We start from the raw sequence: 14,128 nt of genomic DNA, 5'->3' as shown, positions 1-14,128 counted from the left end.
GACAGTCTGGCTTCCTCTGCAGCCCCACAGCCTCTCCCTTCCCCTGCAGGCTCTTGCTTTCCTGCTCCCTCACCCTCGGCCCAGGAGCTGGGTGAATGAGCTCCCAAACTCCCATTACTTTTCCACTCAGATCTGTTTTTGCTAGCTGGGATCCTTGCCCTTTGAGCAGCCTCCAGCCCGGTGGTGGCAGTGCAGCCCTCAGCCGGGCAGTCCGTGCTTCACCTTCAGGGGACGCTGGCAGGGAACAGCTTTAGCTGCACCAAGGGAGATGATTCCAGACCCAGCAGTCCTGAGCCATGCACTCCTTGCCAGGAGATATGTGAGAGGTGAAACCTCTAAAGGGCTTTGAGAAGAGATGAGGCCAGTTCTCAGAGGAGAGGGTCCTTGGCAGCTTGGCTGGCCTGATTACGTTCTCTGGTTCCTTACATTGGTTCCTCTGGTTCCTCCTCCAAATGGTGGAGGAACCAACAAGAAATGGTGCTATGCTGGACCTTGTTCTCACCAACAGGGAAGGGCTGGTAAGCAATGTGAGGCTCATAGACGGCCTTGGCTACAGTGACCATGAAGCAGTTGAATTTAACATCCTCAGGGCAATCAGGAGGAAGTATTCCAAGCTCATGACCCTAGACTTTAGGCGTGCAGATTTTGATCGCTTCAGGGATCTGCTAGCCAAAGTGTCATGGGACAAAGCCCTGGAGGGAAGAGGGACCCAGGACAGCTGGTCAGTATTCAAGGACCACCTCCTCTGTGTCCAGGAGCTCTGTGTACCAACAAAGAGAAAAGCAGGTAAGAATGCTAGGAGGCCTGCCTGGATGGGCAAGGAGCTACTGGACACACTATTACTTAAAAGGAAACTCTACAGGAAGTGGAGGGAAGGACAGGTAGAACAGGGGGAATACAAGGAAGCTGCCCGAGCAGCAAGAGTCCTGGTCAGGAAAGCCAAAGCAGAGTTTGAGTTGAATCTAGCCAGGGAGATTAAAGGGAATACTAAGAACTTTTACAGGTATATTAATGGGAAGAAGAAGCCTAGGGAAGGTGTGGGCCCCCTCAGAAAAGAAAATGGTGACATGGTCACCTGTGATGAGGAAAAGGCTGAGGTACTTAATAACTTCTTTACCTCAGTCTTCACTGCAAGGGCCTCTAGCCACACTCCTGATGTTATGGAAGTCAAAGCCAGGGACAGGGAGGAAGAACTGCCCATTGTAAGTGCAGATCAGGTTCGTGATCATCTGAAGAACCTGAAAGTGTTCAAGTCCATGGGACCCGACGGGTTACACCCACGGGTGCTGAGAGAACTGGCAGATGAGGTTGCTAAACCCCTCTCTATTATATTTCAAAAGTCCTGGCAGTCTGGTGAAGTCCCCACAGACTGGAAAAGGGGAAACATTGCCCCCATCTTCAAAAAGGGCAAGAAGGAGGAACCAGGGAACTACAGGCCAGTCAGTCTCACCTCTGTGCCTGGAAAGATCATGGAGCAGATCCTCCTGGAGTCACTACTCGCTCAAAAGAATAGTGAAGAGGTGATTGGGAACAGTCAGCATGGCTTTGCCAAGGGCAAATCCTGCCTGACCAACCTGGTGGCCTTCTATGAGCAGGTGACAAAATTAATAGATGAGGGGCGAGCAACTGATGTCGTTTGCCTGGAGCTGAGCAAAGCCTTCGACACTGTCCCACACCACATCCTGGTCTCCAAACTGGTGACACATGGGTGTGATGGGTGGACCACTAGATGGATAAGGAACTGGCTTGATGGCCGCACCCAAAGAGTGGCTGTCAATGGCTCCATGTCCCAGTGGAGGCCAGTGACAAGTGGAGTCCCTCAGGGATCAGTCCTGGGACCTATCTTATTCAACATCTTTGTGGGGGACATGGACAGTGGCATTGAGTGCACCCTCAGCAAGTTTGCTGATGACACCAAGCTGTGTGGTGCAGCAGACACGCTGGAGGGAAGGGAGGCCATCCAGAGGGACCTTGACAGGCTGGAGAGGTGGGCACAGGCCAACCTCATGAAGTTCAATAAGAGCAAGTGCAGGGTCCTGCATCTGGGTCGAGGCAATCCCAGGCACAAATACAGGCTGGGCAGTGACTGGCTGGAGGATAGCCCTGAGGAGAGAGACTTGGGGGTGCTGGTGGACAAAAAGCTCAACATGAGCTCTCAGTGTGCACTTGCAGCCCGCAAAGCCAATCAGATCCTGGGCTGCATCAGGAGAAGTGTGGCCAGCAGGTCGAGGGAGGTGATCCTCCCCCTCTACTCAGCCCTGGTGAGACCCCACCTGGAGTACTGTGTCCAGTTCTGGAGCCCCTATTACAAGAGGGATGTGGAGGTGCTGGAACGTGTCCAGAGAAGGGCCACGAGGATGATCAGAGGGCTGGAGCACCTCTCCTATGAGGACAGACTGAAGGAGTTGGGGCTGTTCAGTCTGCAGAAGAGAAGGCTCCGAGGTGACCTAATTGTCGCCTTCCAGTATCTGAAGGGGGCCTACAGGAAGGCAGGGGAAGGACTTCTCAGGATATCAGGTAGTGATAGGACTAGGGGGAATGGAATGAAGCTGGAGGTGGGGAGATTCAGGCTGGATGTGAGGAGGAAGTTCTTCACCATGAGAGTGGTGAAACCCTGGAATGGGTTGTCCAGGGAGGTGGTCGAGGCCCCGTCCCTGGGGGTGTTTAAGCCCAGGCTGGATGAGGCTCTGTCCAGCCTGATCTAGTGTGGGGTGTCCCTGCCCATGGCAGGGGGGTTGGAACTAGATGATCCTTGTGGTCCCTTCCAACCCTGAATGAAACTATGAAACTATGAAACTATGAAACATTGCTCCTTGCCAGGATCTGAGAAATGGTCACAGCCAAAGGACCACCCTCTGCCTGCCCTTGCTTCCAGTGGCACTGCTGGAGAGCCTCACTGAGCTATGGACATCTCAGACCTGACTCAGTGTGGGTGTTTTGATGGGGTCACCAGATCAAGCCCCTGGGCTTGGCACGTGTCTCTCTGAGCCCATGGCTGTCAGACACCAGGCTGATTTCACAGGGGTTGTGACCAGAGGTGACTGGTTCAGGGCAGTACCAACTCCCCAGACACCAGCAAGGATTCCCAGTTTACAACACTGCTCATCCTCACCAGCTGCTCCTGCTAGGCCTGTCCAAAGCCAGTCCCTGACCCTTGCCCCACCACAAAAATCCCAAACCTCTTGAGTTCAGAAATTCTTTCTTCTCTTTTTTCCCCCAGAACTTGCTGCTGTCGTGGGCAGGGTTGACATGTGAGGCACTCAGTGGCTTTCCTTTCCAAATCACAGCAGCTCTTGGGGTCAGGGAGCTTTCAGAAGGGCATCTCAGTGCCTTAGGCTCCCCTTTGGGCTCTGGGGAATGTGACCTTGTTAAGGACCCTTGTAGCCAGCAGTGAGGTCTTCCTGGTTTTCTGATGCCTGTTGTGGTTGTGCCTTGCTCTGGGGTTCAGTGCAGCCTGCTGCTGTCCCACCTTCTTGGTCCAAATTGCTGGGCCAGATTCTGCCCAGTGATGCTCACAGCTTCTCCTCCCCATCACTTCCAATTCCTTCCTGACAGGTTTGGCTCCAGCCAGTCACCCTTGCTCCAGAAGTGCCATTGCTGCAGTCGTGGCTTGAGGCAGGAGCTGAGCCTGCCGAGCTCTCTCAGTCCTTCAGCATGCTCATTTATGTCTCTTCCTATTGAGGTTCCATGCTCCATGCGCTAGTTCATCCCTAAAATTTAGAGTGAGTGCTACCCATGGTGCTCCCTGATCCACCAATGCCATGCTGGGGAGGAGCTGCAGAAAGAGGTGGCTCTGGAAGTGCTTTCCCCCTCATCATCACTCAGGGCTATATGGTTGCTCTTGGCTTCAGGTCCAGCCCTCACCAGTCGTGCCATCAGGTTGTTTGCAATAAATTTGCTTAGGCCTGGAGCAGCCAATTGAGTGGAAGCTGCTGACCCTGTGGCTAGCAACACCCACAGCATGAAATAGATAAACCAACCCCCATGAAATTAATAGACCAACAGAAAGGCTCCACGTGTTGGATCCTTCATTGAAGCACTGCATCTGGCTCAGCCTGAAGGCCTCTGAGGAACATGGGACACATTGGTGTGGACTGCTGCTGGCTACAGCTGCAAGTATCACTGGAGCTTGCTAGCTGAATTAGTCTGGCTGCAGCTCACTTTCCAGCTCCTCTGCTGCCAGTTGGTCAGCAGTGAAGTGCTCTTCAGCATTCTAACAAGAGCTGCCTGTGCTGGTGTGTCAGCTCTGGTGCCAGCAGTGCTGCCATCCCTGCACATGGCAGCAGCTGGGCTGGATGCCTGAGTGCTCTCCAACACCTCCTTAATCAGGGGCTGGGGGAGAGATGGAGCTGAGCTTTGGGAAATTGAGCTGAAGAGACAAGGAAGTCCTCCCTGTGTCACTCCACTCCTCTTAAAATGACACCACCATCACTGGTATCACCTCCTGGTTCATTTGGTGGACTGAACTCTCCTCCAGCCAGTCCATTAAGGCAAAGCCTTCAGTCCCCTCCTATTCTCTCTCTAGCCAAGGATCATCTCTCTTCCAGAAAACAAGAAGAGAAACAAACCCAAGTGAAAAGGAGAATGATTTGCTAGGAGGCCAAGTATGTGGAGAAACAGGAACAAGCAGTCAGTGAGGAGGTGATGGGAGCAGGCACTGGGGCACTCTAAACCTGACACCAAACAGATATGCATCTGCTGCTGCTCTCAGTAGGAAAGCACCTGGGCAGATAACTGCAGCCAGCACCAGCCTGCAGACCATGCTCATGGAGATGAATCAGTGACACATCAGGCAAGGCACTGCCAGGTTCAGAAGGTAAACCTCATCCTTGTGAATGGGATAGAAACTGGGCAGGGAGGGCTCATCTAGGCAACAGTATTCAGGGAAGGTAAGGATCAGCAGCACTGCTGGACAGATGAGGATAAGCATGGCTCTGCTCTGCTGCCAGGTCTCCCTCCCCCTCCCCCTCTCCCTCTCCCTCTCCCTCTCCCTCTCCCTCTCCCTCTCCCTCTCCCTCTCCCTCTCCCTCTCCCTCTCCCTCTCCCTCTCCCTCCCCCTCCCTCTTCCCCTCCCCCTTTCCCTCCCCCTCCCCCTCTCCCTCTCCCTCTCCCTCTCCCTCTCCCTCTCCCTCTCCCTCTCCCTCTCCCTCTCCCTCTCCCTCTCCCTTCCCCTCTCCCTCTCCCTCTCCCTCTCCCTCTCCCTCTCCCTCTCCCTCTCCCTCTCCCTCTCCCTCTCCCTCTCCCTCTCCCTCCCCCTCCCTCTTCCCCTCCCCCTCTCCCTCTCCCTCTCCCTCTCCCTCTCCCTCTCCCTTCCCCTCTCCCTCCCCCTCTCCCTCTCCCTCTCCCTCTCCCTCTCCCTCTCCCTCTCCCTCCCCCTCCCTCTTCCCCTCCCCCTTTCCCTCCCCCTCTCCCTCTCCCTCTCTCTCTCCCTCCCCCTCCCCCTCTCTCTCTCCCTCTCCCTCTCCTCCACAAGTGCAGCACAACAGAACGGGCACTGGCGTTAGGTGTCCAGCTGGCCTCACAGCTTAGTCTTGTGGGTGCAGCTATTTCTGGCACTGCCATTGCAAGCAGACAGCTGGAGGAGCAGGACCCTGGCTCTGTCCAGGGCAGCTGGAGAGCTGTCACTGCCCAGGACACGGGCAGTGTCCTTCGGTGCCTTGCAATGACACAGAGCTTACAATGGGGAAGGGTTTTTCCTGGCTGGAGGTTTGTTAGATGAGTTTTTGCCTGATGGGAAGCTATGGCAGAGCTACTGCAAGACAAACTGTGGTATTTGGGTTAAGAAGGTTAAGTTGTTGTGCTCAGGTGACAGAATAAACCCAGCACCAACAGCTCTCTCTACCCAGCCTGTCCCTGGCTATACTGAGGGTTTGTGCAGCTGATGCTGAGAAGCTCCCACGGCCTGAGACTTCCACACAAACACCACTTCATTCCACCTTCACCTCCACACATCAGGAATGCCAAATGGTGGTGTATTCAAAGCCAGGAAGCACAGAGGGTGCCCATGGTGGATCAGATCACCTCTTCAGCTGACCTTTTAGAGGCTTTCTTGCAGTATGAAAAGCTCACTTTTTTTTTTGCTAAGGGTAGGTAAAAGTGTCTGGGGCAAGCAAACTGAACCCTGTCAGCTTACCACTAATTAAGTGGCAGCAACATTGATTCAAAAGCAAGCCAAAGAGCTCATTTCCCAGGCTGGTTACCCACCTTCCCCTCCATATCTCTCATCAGGAACAATAAAACACTTACCCTGCCACACAGGGAGAGCACAGATATGAATGTAATTACTGGGAAATACAATTCAGGTATCAGCAAGGTTTATAACCCTCATTTCATTTAAATAGCCATGTCCCATGGCTCTTCTGTGTGCTCCACAAACAGGCTGCTCCCTAAGAGCTCTGATTAATTTCTGCACCTCTGCTTGCTGCTGCAGGAAAGCTGCAGACAGTTGACTCAGAGCCACACTCATGCCTGAGCCACCTGAAACCACATTTCCTCATCTCTGCATATCCATCAGAGGCTGTGATGCCTAGTTAAGGGAGCTCTCTTTTTCTCCCCCCCCAGTCCTTTAATACTCTGCAACTTTATTAAAGGCAAGTTCTGTGTATCTGCCTGCCTGATGTTCAGCTGAAATTTGATGCTGGTGTCCCCTCAGCTTCATCTGACCTAACTCCAGGGCTCCCACAGTGATGTGGATATTTGAGCCAGACACTTTGGGCTTCCTTTGGCAGCAGCCAACAGAAATAGGCACCTTTAGGGTAGAATTCACCCTTCCTCCTGTAGCAAGGTCTGCAGCAGGGTGAGGAGATGCCATGCTGTAAGCAGCAGTCCCACAATCATCCCTGACTCCATCAAATAGCTGCTGAGATCGAGGAGGACACTTGCAGTGAATTTTTCTGAGGGCTTTTAAATACAGGCTGTGGTAGAAACACTTGTCCATATAACCACAGCTCCTGCAGTCACTGCTGGCAGAAGGTGCTCTAACAACTGCTCTGGAGGAGTCACTCACAGAAAACCATGAGGGTGGTGGAGCACTGCAACAGGTTGCCCAGGGAGGTGGTTGGGGCCCCATCCCCAGAGATAGTCAAGGTTAGGCTCAACAGGGCTCTGGACAACCTGATCTAGAGGAGGATTTCCCTGCTGACTGCAGAGGGGTTGGGCTGCATCCTCCAAAGGGAGGCCCTTCCAGCCCAGAGCATTCTGTGGTTCTAGAAAACTTCTTTGCACTGCCAGAGCTCAGAGACAGCCTGGCCGCTGCGGCCGCAGTGCTGCTGCCTGTCCTTTGTTACTGAGCAGGAAATGAGGATACCCAAATGCTGCACCTCCTCTGCAGCCCCTGCCTCACACTCACTAACCCACTGCTTTCTCATGGGTTCAAGCTGCCAAGCCTCAGTGCAGTGTTTGATGGTGCTCTGTGTGCATTTCCACCTGGGGAGGAAAGCAGCAAAGTCCACACTGCCAGCTAAGGCAGTGAGAATCTGTATAACTTTGTGCTACTGCAGAGCTTGCTGCCTGCTGCCAGCAGTGCCAGCAGTGCCAGGAAGGCCCCAGAGAGGTGGCCTGGAAGCCCTCTCAGAGGAAGCACCACGGTGTCACTCAGCTGCTCTGGTGCCTGTCGAGCTGCAGGACCTGCACTGCTGCTGCAGAGACGCTGCCAGGTCTCAGCTCTGCCACCCTGGCTGCTCTGCTCGAACCTCTGAGTGCTGCCTCACACCAGAAAATGGAATTATGTATAAAAACTAGCTTTAGGGATAAGGAAAGCCCCACTGGTCTCTACTCAGAGGAGAGTGAAAAGGCTGTAAAGGGCCTGGAGCAACCAGCCTCTTCCACCCACAGGTTTTGGAAAGGCCTGTCTCCTGCTGGCGTTCCCAGCTCTCAGATCTCTGCCACTTGGGGGAGCAGGGTGGCTCAGCTTGGTAGTGCATCAGACCCTTAATGGGAAGGTCATGAGTTCAAGCCTGCAGTGGGCAGTAGTGTCTTCCCTACTCCAGTCATGTGTTCTGTGGTGACAGGTTGGACTCGATGATCTTTGAGGTCTCTTCCAACCTTAGGAATACTGAATACCTCTTAAAGCCTCACCTGAAAACACCAAAGGCTTGGGTTAGGCTTGGGTTAAGCCTGGGTTGCTCCCTAGAGGAGGAAATGTCCTGGACGGGCTCAGATTGCCAGGGAAGGGAGCGCTGCGGGCACTGCCAGAGGGGTGGGGATTGCTGTTCAGATGGAAGGGATTGGGCCAAAAAGAGACCTGGCAGGAGAACAGTGAGGCTGGGGAAGATCTGGATTCAGCACTGCAGGGGAAGGGAAAACCAGGGAAAGCCTTGGGCCCTCTCTCAGGCTCTGGCTGCAGCACAGGGCAGCCTTTGTGGTGCATGAGGAGGCTCAGTGGCACTTCCACCTGCAAGGCAGAAAGCTCTCATCAAGGCAAGGCAACATGAGCTGCTGCCACACTGCCAGAGAGCAGCAGCCCACCCTGGGTGTTCACCGTGCAGAACTAGGCTCCTGTAGCTGTCAGCTGATGGAGGTCACACAAGTTGTTAGGTTTGAAGATACTACCCAAGGAAGAGGAGTGGTACCTCTTTGCAAAACACATTGCAAGAACAGTAAAATAGGTTTCTGAGTAGTTTTTAAACACAGCATCCTTCCACACATTGTTTTGGTGGCTTTTTATTCAACAGCCCTAGATTAGGAGCCTAGGAAGTATTGTCTAGAAAACTGGACCAGCAGGATGTCCTCATGGTCTGGCTGCTTTTGGTTCACTAAAGCACCACCTGAGCAGCCAAGAGCTTGCAGGCTTTAGCCAGTGTGCCTCAGGAACAAACCTTCCAGCAGAAAGAAAGCATTCAGAAACCAACACACATTCCAGGGGGGCCTTTTTTTCCTTCCTCTTCTTCCCGCCCCCCCCCCCCCCCCCGGAATGAAAGGAGAATGTAAACAAACCCAGAAAGAACACAGGATGAGGATGCAAACCTGAGCCAGAGGGAAAGGCATCACAACACACTGAGCACCCAAAGCATGGAGGAGCTCCAGAGATGGTCCCAGGAAATCCTGCAGCTGGGCTGTTGCAGGACAGTGTCAAACCCACACCGTTTCTGCTTCCCCACCTGCAATGGCATAGCTGAAGTCATTTGGCAGCAGTGGGCAGGGCAGAGATGGCACTCAGGGCACTGGGGTTTGAACTGGCTCAGCAGACCAGCTGGCAAACAACTCTCCTCTGTTTCAGTGCTGATTTATCTTGGCTCAGGCATCTCTTTTGTTCTCTGGCACAGCTTCAGGGATCTTGGTGAGCAGCCGTGATCTGTCCATTTCCAGCTTCACTCCTGTTGCCAAGGCAGGACACCTCCGCACACAGGAGCTGGTGCTGGCCATAGGGCAGGGCAGAGGCTGGCAGGGAGCCCACCCCTTGCAGTGGGGTCCTGGGAACACTGCTGAGCTCCCAGCTCGAAATGCACACCTGAGCCTGAGAGTGCAGGAAAAGAGCAGGAGGGAGGAAGGGAAGAAACAACAGGGGGGAGGGGAGGCAGAGTGTCTAAGCACATGATTTGTGGCTCTGAGCAACCCGATCTAGTGTGAGGGGTCCCTGCCCATGGCAGGGGGGTTGGAACTGGATGATCCTTGAGGTCCTTTCCTGTAGAAGTATAGAGGCAAATCTTCCCCAACACCTTCCAGCCCTAAGAATGATGATTCTATGATCGCAGACCTATGGTTCTATGATGGCAGACCATGCCACCCTGATGGGCTTGGCATGGGCAGGGCACCAGAGACGTTTTCTGGGGAAAATCTTTGCTAGAACAGCCTTGTTCCAGGGGAGAAGAGCCACTTGTGGGGTTTCTTGTGTGTCCAAGGGATGTGTCAGCACTGCCCAGTGCAGTCGGAGACCTCCTGCTCTCCTGTCCTTCCCCTTGGGGCTGCAGTGAGCAGCGTCACTTCCCCATGGGATGGAAACGAAACCCTGGCTCCCGGGCTTGGTGCGTTTGCAGGCTTGCTAACTGCTTTGCCGAGCTCTGATTCCTGTTAGGGCACAGAGGAACTGCGTGCTGCAGAAAGCCTTTTCTACATTTGTCATGCAGCTCAGAGGAGTAAAAGAAACTCCTCAGCGGCAGACCCTCAGCAGAGTGTGAAGAGCCTGCATGAGCTCTGGTCACGGCCAGGTGCCATTATTCACAGCCTGACACAGAGCAGAGCCCTGACTGTGCCTGGCACATCCTCAGAAAACACCTCTTCATGCTTTCTGCAGCTGAGAAAAGCCTTGGTGGGCTCTGGTAATTGCTCGTGTGCCTGTCAGGTAATGCTTAAATCAGGTCATCCCTCCTCCTCCTCCTCACTCCTTTGGGCCCTTACAAAGCAGTGGAAATACAACACATGGCAATAGGAACAAAAACATTTGGGAGCTGGGTCAGTTGGAGGTCAATGGTCACCCTTCACTGTCTCCTGCAATTAAAAAAACATCCTTCTCCCAAAACAAAGCTGAGACTTGGATTTCAGGGCAGCCCCCTGGGAGCTGCCCTGAAGGTGTGGCTGCGGCTCAGCAGCTGTAGCACTGCTGCCCAGTTAGGAGCTGGTATGCCCAGACAGAGACAATTCAGGACTTTAACATCAGGCAAAGCCACTTCTGGGCAAGCAGACACTAAAGCAATCCACAGCCTGCACTCCTGCTCAGTTTCCTACCTGGGAAGATGCACTCTCAGCCCTGGAGTAGAGCTAACAAGCACTTTTCCCTTCTACAACAGCTTTACACCATCTGCATCAGCCTGAGGGAGTTCCTGCCTGTCAGCTACAGCCTCAGGGCAGTTTTCTATCCATTGGCTACCTGCAGCAGTTTAAAGCCTTACTCACAGCAGGCTGATACTCTGCTGCTCACACTGAGCACTCGTTGTAGAGCCTTACTCACAGCAGGCTGATACTCTGCTGCTCACACTGAGCACTCGTTGTAGAGCCTTACTCACAGCAGGCTGATACTCTGCTACTCACAGTGAGTATTTTTTGCCATGGCTCTCTGACTCATCTTGAATAAAGCCCCAGCAGCAGAGGTGCTCCTGGAGGCTGCAGAGAGGAAGGGACAGGAGGTTTCTTTCAGTAACAGCCTCTCTAGCTTTTCACTGCAGGAATGAATGTTTTAGTGTTTTAATTGTTGCATATGTGGTTTACCTCAAGCCAAGATGTAGTGAAGATTGCAGTGATGGTTTTCTCACCAGCATGGTGCTGGTTTAGCAGTTCCCAGCAGGCTGAAGCAGTGTGGGCACCAGTTCTGCTTTGCTAAGTTGGACTGGTTGGATTTTGTGCGGCTGAGTGTGGGTGTGAATGAACCTAAGCTGGCAGTGACCTAACTGGAAACCACACCTGTTATCTCATGTAGACATTGGTGACACAGCAATGGATGGATGCCAAGGGATATCTTGAGAGAACTTGACACATGGAAGTCCATGGAACCTGACAGGCATCATGGGTGGTGCTGAGAACTGGCTGATATCCTTGCAAGGCCACTCTGATATCTTTGGAAGATCTTGGAGACTGGAGGAACTCTCCTACAAGTGGATGAAGTCAAATGCCAAATATACTGAAAAGAGGCCAAAAGTTCAACCTGTGGAAAACAGACAGGGAGGTCTCACTTCAGACCCTTGGGAAAACTGTGGAGCATGTCCTCCTGGAGCACATTTCTGGTCACTTGAAGGAGAAGGTGACAGGAAGAGGTCTGGATTTACAGGACCATGCCCAACCAACACAATTCCCTTCTGTGATAAAATGATTGCATTTGTGGATGGGAGGAAAGCAGCAGGTGCCATGGACTTTGACTTTAGTCATCTTTCCACAGTGTCTTCAGCAACATTCTTGTATCCAAGTGAAGATGTTATGGGCTGGCAGGGTGGGCAATCAGATGGGTTGATGATCAAGCTCAGAGAGCAGTTAATGTGGTGTCCTCCTCCTGGAGGCTGCTAACAAGTGCAGTACTGCAGGGTCCTGTCCTGGATCCTGTTGTGTTTAACATCTTTCCCCATGACCTGGAAGAGGTGACAGAGTGCACCCTCATCAAGCCTCTAGCTGACAACAGGCTGGGGGGGACCAGTCCATGTGCTTCAGGGCTTGGAAGGACCTACACAGGCTGGAGGAACAGGATAACAGATATCTTGTGAAATTCAAGAAGGACCCATGGAAAGCCCTGGACTAGAGAAGGTAGAACCCCTGGCACTGACACAGAATTAGAATTAGAATTAGAATTAGAATTAGAATTACAATTAGAATTAGAATTAGAATTAGAATTAGAATTAGAATTAACCAGGTTGGAAGAGACCTTTGAGATCATTGAGTCCAACCTATCATCCAATACTAATCAACTAAACCACAGGTTGGGTAGTGACTGCATGGGGAACCTCTCTGCTGAAAAGGATGAGGTCCTGGTAGATAGCAAGCTGCACAGAGCCAGCAGTGTGTCCTGAAGGCAAGGAAGTGCTCACTGGGCAGCACTGTCATGGCAGGAGGTTGAAACTAGATGATCTTTTAGGTCCCTTCTGTGGTGGGTTAACACCCACTCTGAAAACAAAAAAACAAAGCAGGGTGGAGAGCTTGCAGGGGCTTTGCCCTCCCTGCAGGGCGTTTTCCCCCTGGCAAGCTGAGTCTGTTCCACTCCACCCTCCCTGCCCAGCTAGGGTATAAAAAGCAGGGCATTGCACCTATTAGCTCCTTTTGGCTCATGCCTCCCCTGGATGAGAGCTACTGCAGCTGCCCTCCTGCTCTTCTGTCACGTGGTCAAGCCTGATCCTTCTCCCTGCTGCCTCCGTGCCTCTTCAGAGAGAGGCTGGTTTTGTATTATTCTTTTTTGTCCCCCTCTTTGTTCCCCATCCTTCTTCCTTGCCCTTGTGAACCTTATCTGTTATTGAGATATATACATTTGGGGTTTTTTTGTTTTGTTTTTGTTTAAAGAAAAACTCTTTACCTCTCTACTTCCAAGCCAACTCCAAATTATCGTTTGGTGGATTTGCTCCTTTTCTTTTTTTCCCTCTCTGCTGGGAGGAAGGAGGGGGGGAGCAGGGGAGAGATTCTCAGCCTTGCCCCCATCTGAGCTCTTAACTCCCAGTTAAGGCTTAAACCATCACAATTTTTGGCACCTCCAACATGGGGCTTGGAAGTTAATCTTGTATTTGGAAAGCAATACTTTTTCTGAAAGAAAGGGACTGGAAGTAGAAATGGCAATTTTGAAGAATCTGATGGTCCAAGCCTTTGCATGGGTGTTTGGCTGGATCTTTTGGACCCACATCTACAAATTAATAACTTACCATGTGGCGTGGTTAATGATAGAGATACTGCTCAACTAGATAAAAACTTTACCAATGAAGGTGGGCACGTACCTCTTGAATTCTTTGAATTTTACTGCCAGTGGTAACTTCTCTAACACAGGAAATTTTCCTGAAGCAGGCTATGAAACCAATGGTGTAGATAAAAAAGTCTGTGACAGAAAATTGCTTTACATTGCAATATGCTCTATATGCTTAAATGTAATCCTTATAGGGGCATTTTCTGTGACCATGTTGGCTGGGGGAAGAGCTAACCCATTAAGAGCTGTTTGGAGGGTGATAACACACTCCTTTGTACTCTTTAACCACCAGGGGCTGTCTGCTGTGGGCATTGTGAGCACTCTGTAAACACAAAGATGTAATGAGTGTGCCAGATCTCAGCCTGAGCCTCAGGCACAAGGGTTTGCCCCACCACCAGCAGTTCCACACTTAACCCCTGATGCTCCTGCCAATGCAGTCTCTCTAGCACCAGTCACCACACACAGGAAAAGAAGGCAAAAATCATCTCCAGGCACAAATGATGATGAAGGCACATCAGCAGGCCCCAGCACCTCACAGAACCCATCGGTGGATGAAGATGATTCAGACCAGGAAATAACTGTTACATCGCTACCCAGAAAGGAACTAAGGCAAAGTTGTCTGGATTACACAAGAAAAGAGGGTGAGCCAACTAAGCTGGGCCCTGAGATGCTGGGACGAGGGGGTGGACACAGTGGATCTGGATAAGAGGGAGGCAAAGCTTTTAGGCTCCCTGACTCGTGATGCTGGTCTGGACAAAGAGTTAGCCAAACTCGATGGAACACACACTCTCTGGGCCCGGATCCTCAATGCCATCAAGAGCCAGT

This window comes from Melanerpes formicivorus, unplaced genomic scaffold (genome assembly GCF_026170545.1).
Source record: "Melanerpes formicivorus ecotype bairdi unplaced genomic scaffold, bMelFor1.0.p_v2 SCAF_121, whole genome shotgun sequence".
In the NCBI taxonomy this organism is placed as follows: domain Eukaryota; kingdom Metazoa; phylum Chordata; class Aves; order Piciformes; family Picidae; genus Melanerpes; species Melanerpes formicivorus.
The sequence above is the reverse complement of the archived record's forward strand: the minus strand, read 5'-3'. Positions refer to the sequence as shown.